At 36.5% G+C, this 26,302-nt stretch overlaps 1 protein-coding gene across 1 annotated transcript in view; it reads right to left on the minus strand.

The window, feature by feature from the left end:
- Positions 1-26,302, minus strand: part of LOC129003288 (uncharacterized) — a 144,275-nt gene that overhangs the window by 114,281 nt on the left and 3,692 nt on the right. The window contains exon 2 of the mRNA XM_054431578.1: positions 11,953-12,025. The gene's annotated coding sequence lies outside the window, so the exon portion shown is untranslated. The remainder of the gene's footprint in view (positions 1-11,952; positions 12,026-26,302) is intronic.

The following is a 26,302-nucleotide window of genomic DNA, read 5'->3' on the forward strand; positions in this document are numbered from 1 at the left end:
TTCCCAGTACTAGATACCCGTAACATGTATGTTTTTAATCATCGGCACTGCATGGATTTCGTTTATGTCATAAATGTTCTCTTATATCAAAGTAAATTGCGTAGCACATTTTTTCACATCTAAACTGAATTTAATTTTGTATTGGGCGAAAACATGGAATTGCATACCCCTCATAGGTTAACAATTTTTTTTTACTAAGCACATTATAGGGAAGGCCTACAATTCTGACTGAAAAATATTATTGGTAATGCTTCTCGGTAAATATTAGTACGGAAAATTGAGGTTTGTCACACTACCAAGAAATGTAGAAACATGTACAAAGAACACTTAATAAGGGAGTAAAAAATATAAATGTGCGCTTCTATTGAATAAGTGACTATTAATGATACTGATAGAAGCCTTATCTAGGGCATGTACGCTAACCAATATCTCCACAAAATATGACATGCAGTTTTTTATTCGCGAAAAGGGTGAAACGTCTGGCAGCAAATTTAATCTTTTAGCGTCTGACACCGAAAACATGGATGGATTCTCACACTGCACGTGAAGCCTAGGTATTAATAAAACCCAATAGCATCTTTTATGCACATTCCCAGTCTGTATTTAAGTAAAGTGTAGTTGTTAATATAATATTTAAAAATATTAGGGGTTAGGGGTGGGGTATGTCATTGTGACACTGATAGTTGTTATCTACATGGTAGATTAAAAGTACATAGTGGGCCTAATCTACTATGTCATGACTCCGCTGGCGCTTTGGAGTCTAGCCCGCACAGTAATTATTAGAAGTACCTGTTTTTGTTATCAAATCTTCTCAATTCTTTCTAATCAAACATCATACGACTCACTCCCACGCACGGGTTATCCCATGTGGGATTAATTTCGTTTATTTTTAGTTATACATTTTAAAACCTATTTCTATTGCATGTATTACATTTTGTAAATATTGTCTATTTTATACGTAATAAAGGATTTTGATTTGATTTGATTTGATATTTTATATACAATCCGTGATCCGTTTTGTGTAGGTTTTGTTCATTAGTGATAAAATAGTAGTTGTAAGAAATACTTATCACATATCAATTGATAAAGTTAAAAAGCACCAGGAAGAACAAATGTAAAAGAGGCCTTGCAAAAACTAAAATTTGTCAAGGACGGAACTCGATAAAATATGACAGGAACACGATGGAGCTAGGTTGTATGTGCTTTCAAGACTTGGATATGACTAGTAACTTGACACTCATGCAATAACTATCTCTGACTTGCCTTCGTTTCATATTTATAACAAAAAGCTTGATAGTCACAAACATAATTAATAATATTTTACCTAACCTGTTACAATAAAAGAGGTGTACACATGCATTATGATTTACAAACAATCGAAATCGCTAGATTTAATAAAGAGAGAGTAACTAGAAGTTAACGTAAAAATATAATTGTATGAATTCCACACTGGTGTAATGATTTTTAAAGGTGATTTAAATGCCTCTTCAATTCGATTAGAGGAGATCGCTTTCATGTATTTTTTCAACGTTTTAACGCCAGTGTCAGTTTATTTTTTAAAGTGACCATTCTACATCAAATTGAATAAATTCATACCGGTTAAGTTAGGTATGGATTTGATTTTGTATGTATTCAAACATCATTTTACATTCAGGTCAATCCTGTTGCTTAGTGTATATTTGTACTGTACTTCGCTGTTTATGTTCAATCTATCTTACTTGCGTCCACAATATTTGCGCTCGACATTATTTTTCACAAAGCTACAAACTTATTCATTTCTATCTAGTCTCTTGTCCAGATTTTTGATATGTATACAGTCTTATTTAGTTCACGCATCGACTTAAAACTCATTTAACTTTGTTTATAACTCTTTTACTGACATGTGTACCACTTATTACAAGGATTAAAAATTGACGTCCCTTTACACTAGCCTTTGTTACAATAGGAAATAGGGTTCGTTGTAGGTTTCAAATGGATATACTTCGTTATAAGATTTTGTTTACACATCTAATCACCCCTCACGAAACTAATGTTGCAAGATTGCCAAAGTCTGCTTACTTGTTAAAAACTACTTTGGCATGCAGCGCCGTCACAACAAAGGAACGCTAGGAATCCGACTTAAGCTTTAAAGAGAGGAGAATTTCATCTCTTTGACATAAAGGATTGCTATTCTGTATAGTCGCCAGGCTACCTAGGTTAGTAACTGGACCTCTTTGGTAACAAAGCAAGGGCATCGTATCGTATAAACGATAAACTAATTAGGTTTGGTTGAAAATTCAGATTTGTCTTTATGAGAAACATACTTGGAACTAAAATACACGATAAATACTTACAAAATTGCGTATTAACTAAGTAGCAGGTGTTGACGAATTTAGACTTTTTGGATAGCCCCTGAACCTCCCATCTTAACGTTATCAACTGCAAGTGTTCAAGACTTTTTCCTCTTGATCTGCATTTAACATGTGTATATTTATTTATCATATGTTATTATTTCTTTCTGTTTACTTTTTCATTACATTGTTTTTATTGCTCAAGTCAACATGGTTTCTTTTTTATAATTTTAATTTTACCATTTCCCTATCCAACATTTGGTCCTAATTCGCAGCCGGATGAAAACCTGGTAACTATATTCATTCCTTGTTAACATTACCCCATTTATAATCTAAATGTTCTACTCAGTTTACTTACAGTCCACTACTAATTTGTTGTTTTTGAAGTTTACCTTATTATAATGTTTTTGGATTCAGATGAACAAATGAACTCTTTACTTACTTAAAATACTATATTTTTGGTGCCAATCAATCAAACAAGCTCAAGTTTATTAATTTTTTGTGCACTTAATAGACTATACATTCCTCCTTTTAGTTAAAGACTTTATTGAAAGAAACTTATTATCTGTACTGTATCTTTGATGTACAATTCATTGTTTTGACTTCAAACTGAGATTTTGTGTTTTCAAGACCTTTGTGTGCTGCTGGTAAATTTTGTGTTCTACTACTACAATGGCTCCTAAAACTTCCGATTTTAAATCATCCACCTACACTCGCTCAACATCTCTAATTAAAACTCGTTTTAATAAACTTAAAGATACTGTTGATGAATACTCTACCTCAACGGAACAACTCACCCCTATTCAAATTAAACAACTTAATGCTCATTTAAATGAAATTCGTAAAAGAAAAGAAGAATTCGACAACAATGTGCAACGTGTTTTAGTCTTAGAAGAGGATCCTATCTCTGACGAGACATTGTCTCAAGACCTGGATGAAATTGAAAGTTTATTTTCTCATATCGTGGCTACTATTGAGTTCTTAATGTCCCATCCTGAACCTTCAAATTCTGCTATCTTAAGTGACTCTTCTTCCGTTTCTCTTCACCAAACACCGATTTCGCAAGCAGTACGCCTTCCAAAATTGGATTTACAAAAATTCTCCGGTGACCCACTAACTTGGACAAGTTTTATAAATTTGTTTGATACTGCAATACACCACAACGCATCGCTTTCCAGTGTCATGAAATTTCAGTACCTCTTAAGTGTACTTAACGGAGAACCCCTCGACTTAGTCAAAAGTTTGAATCTTACTGAAGCTAACTATTTGGTTGCATATAATCTCCTCCGTGATAGATATCACAATGAACGCCGCTTACAATCTTTGCACCTCAATCACATTTTGGACCTTCCTACCATTAATGCATTTACTATAACAGGACTTCGCCATTTTGTAAATTGTTTCACTGAACACACGCAAGCTTTAAAAGCTTTGGAATGTGACATTACAAATAATAATCCCCTTCTCTCCGCACTGCTCCTGCGTAAGATGGATGCTGATTTACGCAAAAAGCTTGAAATGTTCCGGTCTTCAACCGAAAATCAGCCGAATTCTCACTCACTTCCCGAGGTCAAAGATATAATAAAATATCTGAACACTGAATGCTCTCAGGCTGAGGATGCAAATCTACACAGCGCTCCCACACTGAATAAAATTAATAACACTTTTGCTCATGCACCCAAAGACACTACACAAAAGCAAGTACAATTTCGCTCAAGAAACGTTGCTATGGCCACGACCCACACTTCCCCCCATCAGTCATCTCACTCAACCAGCATCAAAAAACCGACTCATTGGCAGTGTTTTGCATGTAACTCAAACGAACACAAGATCTATGCCTGCAGTGTGTTTCAAAATAAATCTCCGCATGAGCGACATAACCTCGTCAAAGAAAATCATCGCTGTGTCTCCTGTCTAGGCCATCATAACCTCAAAGATTGCCATTCACAAACTTCATGTCGTACATGTAACAAGAAACATCACACTTTGTTACATTTCCCTGCACCTCTTGTTGATCAAAATCATTTTAAGCCTGTCAATGCAAATGTGAGTTACCCACATGAGCCTACTCAAACCTCAATGACTTCAACTTCACAAGATCACTCTCAGTCACATTTTAAAAACTCCACTATACTCTTAGGAACTTTTTTGATAAAGGTCACTTCAGGTCAAGGCACATCTCATGTGTTCCGTGCCTTACTTGACTCCGGTTCCATGTGTGACTTAATCACCGAACGAGCAGCTCAACTTTTAAACGCTCGACGCTACAAGTCAAATGTTCAACTTTCTGGACTTGGCCAAAATGCAGCTAAGAGTAATGGGCAAACTTACCTCAATCTTGAAACTCTTTCTGGACTTCTCATATCTCCGCAACATTCAATGCTCATTTTAGACAAATTGACTGTAGACTTACCTCGTGTTCCAGTCTCTCCGGAAGTGTTATCGCTCACTAAACGATTTTGTCTAGCTGATCCATCATTTCACCTGCCAGGACGCATTGATATCGTGCTTGGTTGTTCTCTCTTCCCTAAGTTACTAACTCATGAAAATTACTCTCTTGGCCAACATATGCCCCACGTAATAGGAACTCATTTTGGATACATCGTGATGGGTTCTGCACCCGGTGAAATACCCACGAATTCCACACCACAATGTTCAAACTTAATCAGTCACACCATCTCCCTTCATTCATCTAATGATGTGGACCTTCATTCCTCACTTCAGCGATTCTGGACTCAGGAAGAACTTCCAAATTGTCAAAAGAGAACTGAAGAAGAAGAACTCTGCGACGCAAACTTCGAGTCTACGCACACCAGAGACTCTGAAGGACGATACATCGTTCGTCTTCCCTTCAAGGAAGCTCACCCCCCTCTTGGAGCGTCTCAACCGCTTGCTGAACGCAGATTTCACTCTCTCGAGCGAAAATTCGCAGTCCAACCACGCTTCTCTCAGCTTTACCACGACTTCATAGATGATTACATCTCTCTTGACCATATGACCATATGTCAAGATTCCCTTCTTCCCTCTCCACACTACTTTCTCCCTCATCATGGGGTTCTTAAAGAGAGTAGTAGTACAACCAAACTCCGAACAGTATTTGATGCTAGTGCAAAAACAAGCACAGGGGTTTCTCTCAATGACATTCTGCTTACTGGACGCAAGCTCCAATCCAATATTTGTGACATACTTATGCATTTTAGAAGACACAATATTGTTTTTTCTTGTGATATCCGTCAAATGTATCGACAGATCCAAATACATCCTGACGATAGAAAATTTCAACTCATCCTTTGGCGTGAAACTTCCTCTCAACCTCTTACTACCTACCAGCTGAACACCGTGACGTATGGTATGAATAGCTCGCCTTATCTAGCAATAAAGACTCTTCACCAACTCGCTGACGACGAAGGTGACTACTTTCCCGAGGCAGCGCAAGTACTAAGAACGCAAACCTACGTTGACGACATCGTCACTGGTGCGGATACTGAGGAAACGGCCTTGAAACTTCAAGATCAATTGGTCAACCTGTTACGAAAAGGAGGATTTGAATTACGTAAATGGGTCTCCAACTCTGATCGTCTTCTACAAGCTTTCCCCAAGGAGCATCTTGAGACTCCCGTCTTTCTCCAAGATTCTGAACAGCCACACTTCACAATACTTGGCCTACATTGGTCTCCCCACTCTGACTGCTTCACTTACAACCTTAACTTCCCTATGGACCCTCATCCATCAAAACGTTCGATCTTGAGCATCATAGCAAAAATCTACGATCCTTGTGGATTTCTCGCTCCCTGCATCATGCAAGCAAAATGTTTTATGCAGTTACTATGGACCACAGGCTTATCCTGGGATGATCCCCTGCCCACTAACCTCGCCGAAAAATGGCATTCATTCCTAATCGATACTCAATATTTATCTCAAATTTCTATTCCTCGAGCGTTACAGTTTTCCCTGTCATGCACCGTGGAATTACATGGCTTCGCAGATGCGTCAGAGAGTGGCTACGCTGCTGTCGTATATTTCCGCTGTCTAATGGTGACACCATCATTCACCCAATAATCTCAAAGACTCGTGTCTCTCCTCTCAAAAGAGTAACTCTTCCTCGCCTTGAGCTTTGTGCTGCTCATCTTCTCGCGCAATTAGTAGCACATTGTCATTCTTTCTTCTCAGATAAAATTGCCATCAAAAATATATATCTATGGAGTGACTCCTCGATAGTCTTGACATGGTTACGGACTCCACCCTACAAACTCAAGACATATGTAGCCAACAGGGTTTCTCAAACTCAAGAACTTGTTCCCATCGACTCTTGGCGACACATATCAAGTACTGATAATCCTGCAGACTGTGCGTCAAGAGGAATTTCTGCTTCCCTGCTTGTCAACCATCTGCTCTGGTGGACAGGCTCTCCTTGGCTTAAGCTCCCCACTTGTCATTGGCCTACCTCGCGCTTCATTCCTGAGGACTTCTTTTCGTCAGAAGAAATCAAGAAGACACCTTTAGTTGTCCTTACATCAGCTCCTCAAAAGGAATTGGAACTTCTTTCTGCCTACTCATCGTGGAACAAACTCCAACGCATTGTCACTCTTCTTAACCGCTTCATTCACAATTGTCGTCATCAAAATGACCGTCTCAGTGGTCCTCTCTCATCGTCTGAAATCTCCAAAGCTCGTCTCAAGATCTTCCATCATGTTCCACAAGCCACCTTTGGAGATGAAATAGTGTCCCTCCAAAAGAAGCGTGACTGCTCCACCAGACTACAACGTGAAACACCATTTCTTGACTTTGGTTAAAGCACTTCGTTGCTTTAAGGCGGGCAGTATGTTCAAGACTTTTTCCCCTTGATCTGCATTTAACATGTGTATATTTATTTATCATATGTTATTATTTCTTTCTGTTTACTTTTTCATTACATTGTTTTTATTGCTCAAGTCAACATGGTTTCTTTTTTATAATTTTAATTTTACCATTTCCCTATCCAACAGCAAGTCTTACGTTTTATCATTACTCTACTAACCTTAAGTAAAACAAAATAAGTAGGCCTACGGAGGGGGCCTGTGCACAATTTGTAAATTTTAATTGGGTTCAAAGCTTATTTTTGACGCAAAACAAATAATGCCGTTATCTTTAATTTAAAAATATATAACTTCGTCAATAAAAAAATAACATTTAAGAAAACATGATCATTTTTAAATAATATGTTTTTTTAAGACATCGTGTTTGTGATATTAAGTTTATAGATTCAGTTGAGGAGAACTAACATCCTTGGATATAGCTCTGTGAAGAGAGATGCATTAACTTTTTCTAAATATAATTGGCACACTGAATGATACTGTTAAATATTTTCATTTTGAACTCAACGTTTATTAGATTTAGTTATTTTTTTAAACAAATATAAACCAACTGGACGAGTTTGGCGAATGAAACTCATATTTCTAGCGCGCTCATAGAGCGGAACAAGATGGCACGTAGCCACCCCTCGCAGGGCGCGAGCGGTGTTTCCAGTCGAGCGGTCAAAGTGTAAGGATTCAGGCGAATGAATTCTCCAACGATGGTCCAATTATGCAAACCGTGTAACGAGATGTTAACATCCCCTTGTCCTTTATAGGACGGAATTAATCCTTAGACGTTGTTATTTGAACTCATAGGTCGTTTGTGGGGGGAACACTAGTTGGCAACTCTAAGTTCGAAGATTGTAAATGTATGTACATATGAGATTTTGATATACGTAACTCGTAGAAGCTAAATACGAATTTACTCGTGCATACATCTGTCATAAAGCCTTCAATTCTCTAAGTTAAGGGATTATACGCATAGACGCTGTTGTTTTACTTTTAGATGCCTTGAATAATTTTGTAAAGAAAATACTACGAAATACTTAAGAATTAAAAGGTTAAAATGGATGTTCAAAGGAGATTTTGCAGACACACAGTTTCAGTAACAAGTTACGTGTTTTGACATTTATAAATCTCGAAGTTTGTTCTCATAATTATTTAACAAAATAACTTAACTTCTTCATTTGCATTTTTTTAAAGTCATGTACTCGTATATTTTTGTGAATAAGGGTTGATATAAGTAAATTAATGATTCCTATTTCCTAAATATTCGAAGGTTAAAAAGATCAATTTAGCAGATGTACGTAGAGGAGATAATTTTCTTCGTTTAAAAAAAATTTCTTAATAGTAATCAGTAAACCTAAATATTATACATTTTACATGTCATAAAACAATGAAAAAATAATATAGAACTTACTAGAATACATTACATCAAAGTAAAATTTAATTTAAATGTTTTCAAAATACTTACCGCTATAACCTGCAAGAAATTTATTTATAACCATTCATGTAAATGCAAAAACCGTTACAATTGATCAACAGTAATAAACAAAACCGTGGCACTTTCTCATATGTCAATATTATATCTACCATGCAATTAGCTAAACTAATGTTTTATACACTAGACATTTATACTTTAAACAAAATAAAATTATAGGCATAAACAAAATAAGTGGATTTAATTGAAATAAAAGAAAGAAAGTAAAAGGGTTAGACTTTGCTATTTCACTCTAACTAAAAGAAAAATCTAATTGAAATAACGATCTTGAAAGTCACCACAAAGCGCAACGAATTTTAAGCCAAAAGATAATACTCGAGTCCAGTAGTTTTTGGAAAATATCGTATCATTTATGTCATCCCTGTCAGGTACATTGGGTGCGGAAAGCTGTGAGATTGCGTAGGTATATCACCAGAGGGGGCAACACTAAAGGTGCAGAATGACATAAGGGGAATTTAGTGTTGTTTAGTTGGTACACTAAGAGCAATAGGAGGATTGTTTTTCCATTTTACAGCCTTTTTCAGAAATGAATGAGTGTGATAGTTTGTAATGAAGATCAACAGATCGACATATCTTCCCTTACAAGTGTTTACTTAAAATAATTTACGGTATGAATCAGAAGACATGCTGAATATTATCATTTTTGGACCTAGGAACGGTAGTATTCTTCAGTAGAGTGTTGCTTGATTGTAGTGGTGAGTCATGTAAGGACAGACAAATCACAACATGATCCCTCATAAGTGTTCAATTTCCAAGAAGTGACCAGTGCTATTTTGTGGTACAAGATTGGCAAGGGTGGACAGAGTCAGGTAAGAAGATTCTATTAATGTGCGTCATACAGAGAACCAAAATAACGACTAATCTATTCTCTGAATCCATGAACTCCAGTTATACAGGGTGGCTGAAAAGTAACTTGCAACCCCACTTAACTTTACAACCATTTGAGATATTTGAAATCGGTTTGCGGCAACCTTCTTAGATATGAGAGGCTACAATAATTATGGTCAATTTTGAAAATTTTGCCCTTAGGGGTAGCGGGGGTAGGGGGTAGCTCAACATTTTCAAATGCCAAGTATAGTCGAGTTTGGTATCATTTTACAGGTCTTGACGAAACATAAACATTGACATAAAGAAAACCAAAATCGGCTCACTAATAACAAAATGGCAGCTCAAAAATACTTCAAATAACCATTGTCTCAATCATTTTTAGCTGCCATTTATTTATTAATGTTGTGATTTCTATTTTCTTTATGTTAATTGTTATGTTTCGTCAAGACCTACAAAATGATACCAAACTCGACTATACTTGCTATTTGAAAATTTTGAGCTACCCCCAACCCCCGCTACCCCTAAGGGCAAAACTTTCAGAACTGACCATAATTATTATAGCCCTTTATGTCCAAACAAGTTGCCGCAAACCGATTTCAAATACCTCAAATAGTTAAAAAGTTAAAGAGGGTGCAAGTTAATTTTTTGCCACGCTCATGGTTATTTGGATTTGAAACGTTTTAGGGCGCCATTTTGTTATTAGTGAGCCGATTTTGGTTTTCTTTATGTCAATGTTTATGTTTCGTCAAGACCTGTAAAATGATACCAAACTCGACTATACTTGTCATTTGAAAATTTTAAGCTATCCCCTACCCCCACTACCCCTAAGGGCAAAATTTTCAAAATTGACCATAATTATTGTGGCCTCTCATATCTAAGAAGGTTGCCCCAAACCGATTTCAAATATCTCAATTGGTTGAAAAGTTAAGGGGGGGTGCAAGTAACTTTTCAGCCACCCTGTATAGGGGAAGATGTAAAGCATAAGATGCTGAGTAGGCCAAATAATTTAGCGGTATAAGGTTGGTAGTGCTGTGCAGTGGCAGGCTGCCAGATTGTATTAGTGTGTCTTAGGATCAACAGATCGACATATATCCCTTCTCAAGTGTTTATTTTCTTCATCCACTTTTCATCTTCGATACTAGTGGATAGCTATCGAGTTACCTCTGCCATACTTTAGGATCATTATAAAAATTACGTTCCATTTCTCCTTCGAACAACAGATTCATGTTAAGTAAAAATCTACTTTAAAACTCCGTTTTGTGTCTAAAAATAACAAAACAATTTGAAAAAACCCTCCTAGCAAAGTATTATCACTCGAGAAATGTTCACCGGCTACAACGCATTTTGAGTTCATTATGACAGGAATGGCAGGCGGTTGAATCGGAAATATAACGGCAAGTGGTGACCCACCTACCCTAATGTAATGCTGCCCTAATGCACCCTATTAACCCGGTCCCCTGGCGGTGATTTCCTTGGTGCACTTACATTATGCCGTTACATCTGAGTTTTTGAGGAATAACATTTCTAGAAAAAAATTGTTATTCCTATTAGAAATAGAAATTGTTTAGTTATTAGGAGTTAGAAGAACGGGTGTACATTAATTTTAAGGACGTTGAATTGGTTGCGGGACCTAAATTTAGTTATATGTAAGCTGTTTAATTAAACACACAATCTCAATTCGTATACAAATTAAGTAGTTAACTATTTTGCACGTTTGGAGATTAATCAAATATACAATCATGGATTAAAATTGTAGTGAGAAATGGATCAACTGTGTAATAATAAAGAACGGCGTTTTCCGTGATTTAGCTACAGCAATGTGCTGCGGGTATTGTATAACGTAGGATGAACGGCGTCGATACTTTAATTATTTCTTTGCAATAGAACCTACCCAATACATAGCCTAGCCTACTATTGATAGCTAGCATTCCTATTCTAATATCATTTTCTAACTAAATCAGTAAGAATAAGTAATAAAAACAATTAGTTTAAGCATGTGATTAAAAGAAATTTTTAAATTATGGAATTAAAAGAGTAAATAAAGGTGTAAGTAAAACATATTTAAAATGTATGTAAGGAATGAGGGACATTTAAACACTGGGAAATTCCATTAGCTGTCCACCAAACTTAAACCATTTACGAACCACTAATTTTATTTATAATTTTGTACAACGAGTTCAAATTTAAGACAGTAAAGTTCGTGTTTCTTTTCTTAATAAGCTATTTTGAAATACTTGTGTTCCAATGCCTGGACGTGATAATTGGTGACCAGGCTTCAACTATGGTTAAACTACGAGTAAACAATGTTTGATGCATATATTCAATCCTTAATATTCTGTGGAGTAAATAAGATTCAAATTACATTAGGAACTAACAAAAAAATCTATTTAAGATTGGTGAACAGCTATCTGTAAACTCAGAAACAATTGTCTACACAGAATACCAAATAAATCAAACTTACCTGGCAGTTTTACCGGAGGCCATGTATCCAGTGACGCCACACAACACAACACTGACACTGGCAACACTGGTTCCTGATAAGGGAGACACACTGATAAGATATGTGTGGGTCCTGGTGTGTGACTGTGTGACTGTGTGGGGGGTTGGGCGTGTGGAGTAATGCTACATCTGTAATGGTATTGCAAGTGTTAAAGACACCTCCCACAAATATACCTCTCAACTGTGTGAAGATATATTGTTGAAAAAATTACTTTTGTTACATCAGGATCTTTTGCTTGGGGATGATCATTATATTTTTTAGCTATCACCCTTGACCTATACCCCAGTAAAGGGTGGTAATAAAAACTAGTTACTACTCTTTTGGTTCCGTTTGCAAAATTCGTACACTAATTATTGTTGGAGTTATGGCTAAATGATCTTCAAATTTCAAATGTACGTGTTTTAAATTCAAGTTTGTAACCATAAAAGTTCAAATTGTGAAAATGCCTTTATTTATGCTAAAAGTGCATATAAAATTCGTCGGTCCCTAAAGTATGAGACCCGATTGTATTTTACAAAACCGTTATAAATAAACATCTATAACAGATCAACCACCACAAATCGTTAAATATGACTCGTTTAGGATCTTAGTGCATACCTACATTTTTGGGGTTTTGGTACATTACAGACCTATCAACGAAAAACTGTGTGACATAGATTTGAATATATCTTTTGCCCAACTATCACTTTACAATATGATTTTAGCCAAAAGCCAAGCAAAAAATACACAAACGCGGTCTATGGGTGGGCAATCCACGAAATTACATCCTCACAAAATACTCCATAAAAGCTGTCAGGAAAACACATACTTAAATAAAAGATTCCTTAAAATATTTTTGAAAGTGAGTCCTACAGTTTAAAAACATTACGAACGCATACATTTAGGATACTCTAACTCAGTGAACAGTTCTAAGTGAACAGTAGAACAACCGATAAAGATAATGCCTGGGGAGAAAACGTTATGTAGGAGTCGGCGTTTGTTAATTCGCAACATTAAGAGACATTATGACCCTCGCGGCGTGGCTTTCCGTGCAGATACGCATCTAGTAAATTGTAACTGTAATAACAGAACACCGAGCTTTTCTTGTTGGTTTACGTGTCGTTCTAGTGGTTATAAATTTGTTCCCAACAATCATTCTAGTCAGACACTGTATGTTTATGGGTTTGTTGTACACTTTTCTGTATAATTTGCCTGATATAGTACTAAACCAGCGTTATTTATATCAACAAGAGTTAAATGAATCGGCTTTTTGAGGGAAAGTTCCCCCACCTTCCCATACATTTTGTGTTTAATGTATGCAGCTGATTGCAGTTTTGGCAAACTTCAGCTGATAAGCTAATGTTACAATTGGAGGGGTCAAATCTGGGTAGATGTCTTCCAAAAAAAAAAAAAAAAAAAAAAAAAAAAAAAACACACAAAACACATACATTTTGTGAGCGGAGTATAAAACAAAATTTTACAACAGTATTATTGGGTTGCAAATTTTTACTGATACGAAAAGGTCACCCACAAATTAATTACATACATGTGCAGAATATATTTTTAACTGTACATGTTTGACAATAATTCCTGACAATAACACAAAAAAATTTCCTGCCTTTTCACATCGTCCAATTACTTGACAAGCTTAATGAAAATGTTTTGCAGAAACAATTTTAGCAGTTCGATGGGAATAGAACGATTTATTTGAATAAATTAATGATATTAACAATTCAAATTTCACCAAAAATAATACGACCAACTGTGAGGATAGTTAACAATCAGAATACAACTCTCCATACTATTTTGCGCCGAGGTGTATACGTTGTAAAATGAATTCATGAAAAATGGATTCTCATTCAATCAAAGACAAGAGCCACTCCAACGCCTCACACTTGCCTTGTCCCGGGAGTTTGTGGGGGGGGGGTCATGCTGGTGGGGGGAGGTTTGAAGGGGGTTAGGGGGGCTGCGTGACCTCTTCCGACCTCATACGTCACTGTTCCCTGGGGTCGGGGTCACAATGTTAGGTACTGTCTGATGGCACTGCTTACAGTACGGTAAACTGACAAACAGGTAGAGTGAGCGTTTAATTTAATTAAATTAACTATCATCTATGATTACACCTATCCCTTCGCAGTAAACCTACGACTGAAATTTTACGTCACACTAGAGGAATAATTTTGTGAAAGGAAATTAACGATTGGATTCATGCAAAAACTTTGAAAAATGTGTACTAAGGATTAATGTTCAGATTAATCGTATTGGTGAAACTGCAGAAAATATAATAGATAATTTTTTCCCTATTTACTATGACTTACATGTAAGACTTTGACGGATTCCAATGAATGTACAACACTTTTGAAACGACTGTAAAAGTTTAGGAGGACGTGTAGCAATGTATTAGGATACAATACTAATGGAAGCAGGGCTATCTTACCTAGTTAAGGTTGGTCGAAAATATACACACATTTCTACATAACCTAATCCCGTTTTTGTTTTTATATAGTTGAAAGGTTAATCTAGTAAACATAAAAACATAATTCAAAACAGTTTTAATCCAATTATATACCCATAATAACTATTCCATTTGGTTTTAAAGCATTGATCAAAACACAATAAAAAAAACGAGCCAGTAAAACAAAGTTAAAAACAGTCACAACACAATTACAAACAAGATGTTTTAAGGCAGATGAAGGCTGTTGGAAGCATGAGGGTGGGATGGAGTAATCCAATTTGTACAAGGCGACGCCGAACAGCTCTACGTCCACTCTGGGATATTGGACAGAATGGCCAGGGGTCAAATCTGGGTATATACTGACACGCAAGTACATTATACATAGGGCAAAATGGTCAGGGGAGAATCTGGGTATATAATGACACGCACCTACACTATACATAGGAAAAACTGGTCAGGGGAGAATTTGGGTATATAATGACACGCACCTACACTATACATAGGAAAAACTGGTCAGGGGAGAATCTGGGTATATAATGACACGCACCTACACTATACATAGGAAAAACTGGTCAGGGGAGAATTTGGGTATATAATGACACGCACCTACACTATACATAGGAAAAACTGGTCAGGGGAGAATTTGGGTATATAATGACACGCACCTACACTATACATAGGAAAAACTGGTCAGGGGAGAATCTGGGTATATAATGACACGCACCTACACTATACATAGGTCAAAATGGTCAGGGGAGAATTTGGGTACTGTATATAATGACACGCACCTACACTATACATAGGAAAAACTGGTCAGGGGAGAATTTGGGTATATAATGACACGCACCTACACTATACATAGGAAAAACTGGTCAGGGGAGAATCTGGGTATATAATGACACGCACCTACACTATACATAGGTCAAAACGGTCAGGGGTGAATCTGGGTATATACTGACACGCACCTACACTATACATAGGAAAAACTGGTCAGGGGAGAATCTGGGTATATAATGACACGCACCTACCCTATACATAGGAAAAAATGGTCAGGGGAGAATCTGGGTATATAATGACACGCAAGTACACTATACATAGGTCAAAATGGTCAGGGGATAATCTGAGTATTTACTGACACGCACCTACACTATACATAGGTCAAAATGGTCAGGGGAGAATTTGGGTATATAATGACACGCACCTACCCTATACATAGGAAAAAATGGTCAGGGGAGAATTTGGGTATATAATGACACGCACCTACCCTATACATAGGAAAAAATGGTCAGGGGAGAATTTGGGTATATAATGACACGCACCTACCCTATACATAGGTCAAAATGGTCAGGGGAGAATTTGGGTATATAATGACACGCACCTACACTATACATAGGAAAAATGGTCAGGGGAGAATCTGGGTATATAATGACACGCACCTACCCTATACATAGGAAAAAATGGTCAGGGGAGAATCTGGGTATATAATGACACGCACCTACCCTATACATAGGTCAAAATGTTCAGGGGAGAATTTGGGTATATAATGACACGCACCTACCCTATACATAGGAAAAAATGGTCAGGGGAGAATCTGGGTATATAATGACACGCAAGTACACTATACATAGGTCAAAATGGTCAGGGGTGAATCTGAGTATTTACTGGCACGCACCTACACTATACATAGGTCAAAATGGTCAGGGGAGAATTTGGGTATATAATGACACGCACCTACACTATACATAGGAAAAAATGGTCAGGGGATAATCTGGGTATACACTGACACGCAAGTACACTATACATAGGTCAAAATGGTCAGGGGATAATCTGAGTATTTACTGACACCCACATTTACTATACATAGGTCAAAATGGTCAGGTACGTACTGATATGCAAGTACACTATACATAGGCCAGAGGGGTCAGAGGAGAATCTGGTTATATAATGACACACACTATACAAATACACTTTACTTAGACCAGAAGGGTCAGTGGAGAATCTGGGTACATACTGATATGCAAGTACACTATACATAGGCCAGAGGGGTCAGGGGAGAATCTGGGTATATACTGATATGCAAACACAAGCCAGAGGGGTCAGAAGTAAAATCTGGGTACTTTATGATATGCATGTACAATATACATAGGCCAGAGAGGTCAGGGGAGAATCTGGGTACATACTGAAATGCAAGTACACTATACATAGGCCAGAGGGGTGAGGTGTAAAATCTGGGGTTTTACACATGATAAACTAACAAGGTCAAATTTTAACTAATCATCGCGTCGTAACAGAACTGTTTTGCATCAACTGTTATTTAGCAATCAAATTAACACGATGTTAATGGTATTGATTTCATTGTGATACAATTACTTCAATCTATACGTGATTAGTTCAACAGATAACATTGTAGCTGGGTTTACATTCATGAACGAATGTCTGTCAGGCCAGGACATGATGTATTGTGTAAAAGCTTCAATGTAAAAGCCAATAAATCAGGGTTTGCAATGCATAACAACAGTAAGTGGCAATGGTAGTAGATAGCAAACAGTATGACACTTTGAAATACTAAACTATACAAGGGTGTCAAGGATTTTCTCGGTAAGATTTTGATTTGATTTTGAACTTAATTCCTGTTGTAAATTCTAAAAGTAGTTTTAAACGTGAAAAGGATTGTCTCGGTAAGATTTTGATTTGATTTTTGAACTTAATTCCTGTTGTACATTCTAAAAGGAGTTTTAAACGTGAAAATATTGCTTTAAATCTCATTAAATACGTATTTGATAAGATTCAACGAAAGGAAAATGAAGTAATTTATTGCAAAGATGGCAGGACAGAAAATTGAACTAATAGTTCAGTGCGATTTCAACAAAGCACATGTTATATTAGTGTTACTTTCAATTTATTATTTGCTACTAGTAATTCATAATATTTTTGTACTACTTTGATTGGCTCTTGCCGTATCTTCCCCTTGCGGGGTGATCTAATAATTAGCAAGTATTTATGTCCGTCTGATTGTTGAGGGAAAATTAACGAATTAATTGCCAAGCATTGCCAAAGTGATATTCTTTGGCAAAACAATCGCCACTTAAAATTTATTTTTGTTTACATTCACCGTTTATTCGCTACAAGTTAAACATTGTTTCTCGGGGTTTAATGTCTATACCGCCTGTTGAATGCAAGACAAGAACTAGCTAGTAAATATACTTGGACGGTTGTACTACAAGTAGGCAGGTTGCCAGTCTGGTTGGCAAGGGGTGGGAGAGGGTATGAACAGTGGGTAGGGGGAAAACAGATAAGCAACCTCTCTTCATTTAGCTTGAAGTCTTTCCAAGTTTTACACGTGTCTGATGTAGGGAATAGTAAAATAATTATACAAAGAAAGACCTCGTAGCTTAAAAACAGGAAGTTAATAATAATTTTCAATACGACGTTAACTAATATCTGTCCATCAAATATAGCCAAGGAGACGCACGCGAGGAATTGGGGTGATCAAATTAAAGAGATTGTTGGGCACTTTCATAATCCAAGAGGCTTTAGTCTCTATATTAGTTTAGCATGACATCGTTCCGTAAAGCTAAAACTCTTTGACTTGATTTAGTGAAACTCAGTTTATTTGGTGATAAAATCTTTCAATTTATTGTACTCTAGTACTATGCCCTGCTTATTTGGTGAATAAATATATTTTTACTATTGAATATCGAGAAAATTACTAGTTGGATCATCACAAGAATACAAAAGTATAAATAGTTAAAAGAGTGCTTAAAAGTATTTTAGAACACTGATAATAATTTTTTTGAGCATGAAATACAAACTTAAACATTTAAAGGAAATGTATGTATGTATAGCTTTAATGGTGATAGGAAATAAATATTAAAACTATTAAATTCCTAGTAGACATCATAATATAATTATTGAAAATGTGTATGTCTAGCATTAAATTTTAACAGATAAAATGGATGACCTTTTTTATGTCATAATTTTTATGATAAGTTTGACAAAAGGGTCATAACTAGTTATCAAGCAGAATATTTAGATAAACAAGGTACAAACAGAATAACACATAAATCACAAACTCACAGTCGTTTAATCGTTTGAAAAGAACATGTGAATAATTTATTCGACATCCATTCGGGAGCATATCTCTTCTAAACCCACGCTCCAGCGGATATAATTTTTACTAATCTTCAACCAAAGGAAACTTGAAGGTGGGTTTCAATTCAATCAGGCCATTGAAATGATCAATAAGTAAAAAAATGCTTCGAGGAAAAGTATATTTATCGCAGACGTTGTAAGGAAAATTATCGCTTAAGGTTACATAGAGGAAACCTATAATCATCCAATAACGAGGGGAGTTGAGGCCATTGATCAATTTATTACATCGGTTGCGCTCAAAAATAAAAACGTTAAGACCACATAAAAGGCATCTTCGTTAAAAATCCGTTTATTCTAGTTCAGTGTACTCCATTTTTTCAGTACAAGAAAATAGTTTAAGAAACCTAATTTTCTTAAACGAATAAAATCTTTTGAAGTTATTTTCGTATGGTTAAGGACGAATGGATAACAATCAGAGACTAAAATGTTGTAAAATAATCGGAGTGACACACTCATTACAATAACCAAAGTTCAACGATAGATTCTACGATAATTTGCTGTCTCCGTACTTAAAAAATTGGAGGATAATCAAAACATTAAAATTTATCGTAAAAACTTATAACCACTTGGTTAAATTTAAATAAATTTTGATACGGAAAAACTAAAATTGAGTGTTTTTTTGTGTCAAAGGGAATTTTTTTTAGATACAAATGCTAGAAAAAGCATACGGAAAATCTGTTTTCTTGAATTGGTAATCGGGGCACTGCATACAATAAGGTTACAAAACCTAGTCACCAACTAATTAAATTTCTTATCTTTTTGAAAGTGAAAGATTTTGTTTGCGTGACAAGCGGGTGTGTAAAATGTATAAGAGTGATGAAATGTATGAAGAATGATGAATATGTAAAATGATGAAGAAATGAATAAGAATGATAAAATTTATAAGAATTATGTAAATGATAAGATTAGAAAAAACCGCCCGTTAAGAAGCACGGGTATATCAAACTAGTGGCATTTGAAGTATACGTTCACACGATAAAATTGTATTTATTTTTTAGGTTTATGAGCTAATTGTTCCAAAGTACCACATATTGTTTTGTAACTTTTGGGTAAGGGTGCTAGGTTGAAGCACTCAAACTACGTCAGAAAACCATTGACATAAGATCGAGGAAATTGCAAAACACGGATTAACCCATTTATTAATAAACAGAACCTATATTACATTGCAATGAAGATATTTACCGAGACGTGTGATCGATAGTAACGGTGTTTCTGATGGTTGTGAAGTACTCAGCCAACCTCTGCAGTTACTGTCACAACCAGCAACAAGTGATCGCAACGTAGTCTCTCACGCTATGTTATTTGCAACTTTAACTTTTTAAGTAAATTATAAAATCGCGAGGATGCAAATTCCTCGGTGATTGTATAAATTATAGAGGGGAAAATAATTTTCATTTACAAGTTTGATAACGAAATTTCCTTGAAAGAATTTTCTACGTTTTTTGTATTAGCTGAAATGTATTCTCTAGTATAAAAACTGGTAACCAATATGTTAGTCATACAAATTCATATTTTTGACATATAGTTTCATATTGTTTGCAGATTCTCTAAATCCCGATTCCTATAGTAAGATGAAACTGTAGTTATTAAATTCACGTACATATTCCCTCTGTACTGAAGACTATATTTAATCGCACAATTACACAGGTAATCTTTATAAGTTTACAGCATCTATAACGAAACCTAAGCACTACTATTGTTCGGTCAAAAAAATTCAACCATCCAAAAGAGAGAAAACATTAGAATTAGATGGATTTTCCGAGAAAAAGATGTGTCGAATGGAAAAGTTATCGAAAAAGTTCAAGACCAGCTACAGTATTACAAAATTATAACCATTTCCTGGAAAGGATCTACTTAGATTTTATGATGTGTTTAATTTAACAATTGTTTAGTTACCTTTTCATTGAAATTCTTTTTTCCTTCTTGGCTGAATACGTGTAAACAGCATTTTGCAACTTTTTCACTATCTACAATATTGTTTTCTTCGGTAAAGCCCGTGTCGTACTACAGACAACATGTGTTCTCATGTTGGCCTCTTTGTAGATAGAGCAGCAACCACAGAAACATACGGACTCTTTCGCGTATTTTCACTTTGACCATTCTTTCTCTCTTTACTAGGTCAACTATTATAAAATGATTCAGATTAAGTATAGACTAAACATACAAGGAGGGCAATGTTGCTATTTATGCAAGACTTGTTGCGTGCTACAGACCATACGTGTTGCGTCTATACGACTATATCGATCCCTACCCTGATCATTCACTCTGTAACCACGCAGCCTGGGCTAAATAAGCGACCCGATTTCTTCTGACACTTGTCGCGTGTTGGACGCGATATATATGGATTTTAAACCACCCCTTGACTGTCGCACCTCCCCTTCCCATTCACGTGAAATACACTTGTTAGTAACGTTTATGTTTTAACTAGCACGGGGATATTTTAAGAATATGTGTTTGGAACGGATATGCATTACTTGATTTTCGTTGTCATTCGTTCAAAACACGATTCACCTTCACACGATTGTCAATTGTTCACGCCATCATATAATTTTTATCATACCATTTCTCGTTATTGATTTACCACTGAGTTTAATACATTTCTCAGGTGTTATCTGGCAAATGAAAAAATACTAAATGAGGGAACTTATATATTAAAATGGGTGATTGTAGGACATTCACTTCTTACTAATCTAACACAAGCTTTCTCTTCTTACAACTTGCACTACTTGCTCGCTGTTAATACGACATGTCACACGAATTATGTCAAATTTGTGTCAAATCGATGACAACCAAATTGCATTTTTCGATTGAAAATCAATAACCAAATTGTTTAGGTTACTGGTATGACAATATTCGTTGATTGCATACATACAAGCATATATATTTACCTACATAAGACGCTCATATTTCCCAATCTTCGTAAGATGTCTTCAAGCATCTGGTTCCATTTTATTTTCGGAAACACAGTTTGTTTTTAAAATACTAGCCAAATACTTTTAAAAACGGGACAAACACGACAACGGGACACACAATTGACCACAAACACGTATATTCCCCTACGAAACTCATAGAGAATACGCAAAACCCGCCTACATTTTAGCAATAAATACGATTCAGTCAAGTTTTTCCCCAAAGAAGTTTTTGAAATGAATAGCGAGTATGCCCACTTGCATATTGCCTAGAGAAGTGGAATACCGGTCCGTCAGCTGCTGATCGCAAGTTGCGTGTTAAAGAGCAGCACCGTCGCAACCACTAATTGCTGATCCGAGTAGCAACCAGCACGCAAACAGATTAACGCACGTACAACACTTCGCAGCCCAGTGCAGGTGGTGTTGCAAATCCGCAAACGTAAATACCGTACCAGGACCCACAAAACACAAGGATAAAACGTTACTCTCAACTCCTACGATCGAAATAGCCGTGATTGTTCTAGTTGTTATCAATATCATCAACAGTACTTCTGGCACAGAAGTGTCACTCAGACACGTAAGCTGATTACAATGTACTGTTAGAGTAATGCAGAATGGGGTGAGAAGATACTAGCATCTTTGTTACAAACGTGACAAATTTATTCACTCAGATCAAGAACAGATTGATCCAGTTTCAAACCTTCAATAAAGTGACTTCTCTAATGATCGAACAAACATATCTTTGATGGTCAAACAAACACTTCCATTCAGAAACCCACCTAATCGTTAGAGCGCTACTTGGGTTATTGGTTCTAAATCCTGTCTGTGGGCTACGGGTTGTACCTGTCTAATCAGGATTATATTTTTTGCTAAGATAGCTCCAATATTGTTGATCAATATAAATTTTCCTCATGGATATCTTAGAAAAGTGTTTAAGGAGATAGCTTGGTTACGAAAACTATTTTAATGTTTAGTAGTCATGTGATGTTTAGCCAAATAAGCGCTTAATTCCCGAGTCAGAACCTCGCCAATCAACAACTTTTAGCACTGTCTTGTGGTCAAAGTCCATATCTTCTAGCTATCACTATCAGATCCGAGGTAATTGACGTCAGAATTTAAATTATGTTAAAAGAGTCGATGTGACAGATTTATAAGTTGTGTCAGCTGATAACACGCCTCTGGTAATGACAAGTAATCAATGCGAAAACTTTTCTCATGAATCGTTCATTAAAGTGTCGAGGTGCTAAATTTATCTTGTAAATATTGCCATGTTTTATGGTAAATATTCTTTCAGTAATATCCTGAACCGTTATTTGTCATTTTAATTACAGAAATCCCAACACTAAAATCCGCTCGATAATTCTTAGACAATACGAAGTGTGTATGTATGACTACAAGGGTATTAATTAACTCTTGGGAAGCCTATATTCTATGTACAATATAGAGCAACTCTTTTACTTACACTTACTTCACTCTACTTTTACACACACGTTTACTAACTTCCAATAGTTCACAAAATATCTCATAGTGTCAAACTTAGATGGAGACAATTTTCTACAGGACTTACTCAGGCCATAAAGGCTACAAACAACAGAGCCCCGAGAAACGCAATTTACCCAAGTCTAATGAACTAAAGCCAGCTCGGAGGCCATTAGTTGTTATTTCATCTTGTAATGAATGATACCACGAACAAGAGGGAGTGCTTGTACTGACAATGGCAGTTAAACAGTGGCGTTTTAGTTGGAGTCAATAACATGAAACTGTGTAGATACAAATTGAATAAAATCTTAATTCTCAAATTAACTTAAGATTTTATAGACTAGTATTTGAAAAGATTAAAATTACGTTTAGTAACAACGAAATTATTTATAATGAAAATATTTAAGACATATTCAGCCATTGTAGCTAATGACATGGAGATGAAATGGTTATAACCAATTATCGGAGGAAACATGATTACATCATTACTATGCTATTGCGATGATGAAATGCTTGCACGATATTATTAAAATACTATAAAACAAGATGAAGTGTGAGAACCCGCCATTCTACAATGGTTCGGATGAATAGATTTAGACAATAACGTCGTTTGTTTAGCAGGATACTCCGAACAAGAATAGGAAACACGAAACAATAAACGACGAATTCGTTTTTGGATAGGTAATTTATGAAATATTCACTGTTATGAAGAAAATAGATGCTAAGTTACCAATTTTTATTGTTAGTATAATCCTTTGTAGTTGAATGGTTTCTGGAATAGTTTCGACCAAATTTATCGACATAACATCAACTGCTGATTTATATAATTCCATTAATTATAAAAATTATGAAAATTTGACGGGGTCCATACCCGGCATATCCTCAAAAACCTTTGGAGCCTGAGCTGCTTTCCTTTAAACATCTTTGCGATTAATTATCATTGGAGTACATTGGTAGACTAACAAAAAAGCAAAAACTCCTAACGTCATACACCCATGTGTATAGACGTGATTCTTTAAGACCTATGAAGCCGATTATGAGATACAGTAAACAACTCCAGTTTTCGCAACGGTCCCGTGTTAAGTAACAATCCATGTCAGGGTGGTAGCTATGAGGAGGGGTGGGGGTTGGATGGTTGGGGGGAGGAGGTTTCCAACCAAAGTTGGCAAGGTGAGCTCGCCGTCAGTTGGCCGGTTCATTAGACTCCTGTTGCTGTTGGCGTTAGGCCCTACATTTAGAGTTTAGTTTGAACTAGCGAGCACTGAACCTCTTTAACTGTCATTAAAACTTTTCTCCGGTTGTTTCACCCACTTTGACATTTGCGATACAAACCCGCACCCACGTTAAACTGTTCACTTGCGTAGGTTACCTTTACGAATATAATATTGTAGTGATTTTATTAACAAAAAATTGATCTTTTGCAGATATAGTAGCAAAAGTTTTATCCTTGATGGTTAAAATGTATATATGCCCATCTGTAGCTATGAAGAGAAATAATGAAACAATTCATGTAAATTGTCTTGTTATAGATGCCATAATCAAGGTTTTCTTTCAATGCCAGTGTGTATATTTTCCCAGCAACTTCATTAATAGGGTTTAACCTTCAGCTTAAAAATTGTGTTTGACTTGATAAGTTTATAAACAATTTCTTAAAAATAAGTTCAATATCAGCAAAATAAAAAAAAATATTGTAGTCTCACACGTCCGATGCCTCGTTTGCTACCTTTTCACGCGTCTCACGCACCGCTGTCGTTAAATCCACTTCAACAGAGCGACATTAGTCCTACAAGTTATAGTTACTACTGTAGAAGCATCTTCCTTTTCACGCGTCTCACGCACCGCTGTCGTGAAATCCACTTCAACAGACCAACATTAGTCCTACAAGATATAGTTACTACTGTAGAAGCAACTTTAGTTACATCTCACACGTCTGATGCCTCGTTTGCTATCTTTTCACGCGTCTCACGCACGCTGTCGTTAGATCCACGTCTACAGACCAACATTAGTCATACAAGTTATAGTTACTACTGTAGAAGCAACTTTAGTTACATCTCACACGTCCGATGCCTCGTTTGCTATCTTTTCACGCGTCTCACGCACCGCTGTCGTGAAATCCACTTCAACAGACCAACATTAGTCCTACAAGTTATAGTTACTACTGTAGAAGCAACTTTAGTTACATCTCACACGTCTGATGCCTCGTTTGCTATCTTTTCACGCGTCTCACGCACGCTGTCGTTAGATCTACGTCTACAGACCAACATTAGTCCTACAAGTTATAGTTACTACTGTAGAAGCAACTTTAGTTACATCTCACACGTCTGAGGCCTCGTTTGCTATCTTTTCACGCGTCTCACGCACGCTGTCGTTAGATCCACGTCTACAGACCAACATTAGTCCAACAAGTTATAGTTACTACTGTAGAAGCAACTTTAGTTACATCTTACACGTCTGATGTCTCGTTTGCTACCTTTTCACGCGTCTCATGCACCGCTGTCGTTAGATCCACTTCTACAGACCAACATTAGTCCTACAAGATATAGTTACTACTGTAGAAGCAACTTTAGTTACATCTCACACGTCTGATGCCTCGTTTGCTACCTTTTCACGCGTCTCACGCACCGCTGTCGTTAGATCCACTTCTACAGACCAACATTAGTCCTACAAGATATAGTTACTACTGTAGAAGCAACTTTAGTTACATCTCACACGTCTGATGCCTAGTTTGCTACCTTTTCACGCGTCTCACGCACCGCTGTCATTAGATCCACTTCTACAGACCAACATTAGTCCAACAAGTTATAGTTACTACTGTAGAAGCAACTTTAGTTACATCTCACACGTCTGATGCCTCGTTTGCTACCTTTTCACGCGTCTCACGCACCGCTGTCGTCAGATCCACTTCTACAGACCAACATTAGTCCTACAAGTTATAGTTACTACTGTAGAAGCAACTTTAGTTACATCTCACACGTCAGATGCCTCGTTTGCTACCTTTTCACGCGTCTCACGCACCGCTGTCGTGAAATCCACTTCTACAGACCAACATTAGTCCTACAAGTTATAGTTACTACTGTAGAAGCAACTTTAGTTACATCTCACACGTCCAATGCCTCGTTTGCTACCTTTTTCACGCGTCTCACGCACCGCTGTCGTGAAATCCACTTCAACAGACCAACATTAGTCCTACAAGTTATAGTTACTACTGTAGAAGCAACTTTAGTTACATCTCACACGTCCAATGCCACATTTGCTACCTTTTCACGCGTCTCACACACCGCTGTCGTGAAATCCACTTCAACAGACCAACATTAGTCCTACAAGTTATAGTTACTAC

The sequence above is a fragment of the Macrosteles quadrilineatus genome, unplaced genomic scaffold (genome assembly GCF_028750875.1).
Source record: "Macrosteles quadrilineatus isolate MER2022 unplaced genomic scaffold, UCM_ALF_1.0 Scaffold_9__3_contigs__length_116548681, whole genome shotgun sequence".
Classification (NCBI taxonomy): domain Eukaryota; kingdom Metazoa; phylum Arthropoda; class Insecta; order Hemiptera; family Cicadellidae; genus Macrosteles; species Macrosteles quadrilineatus.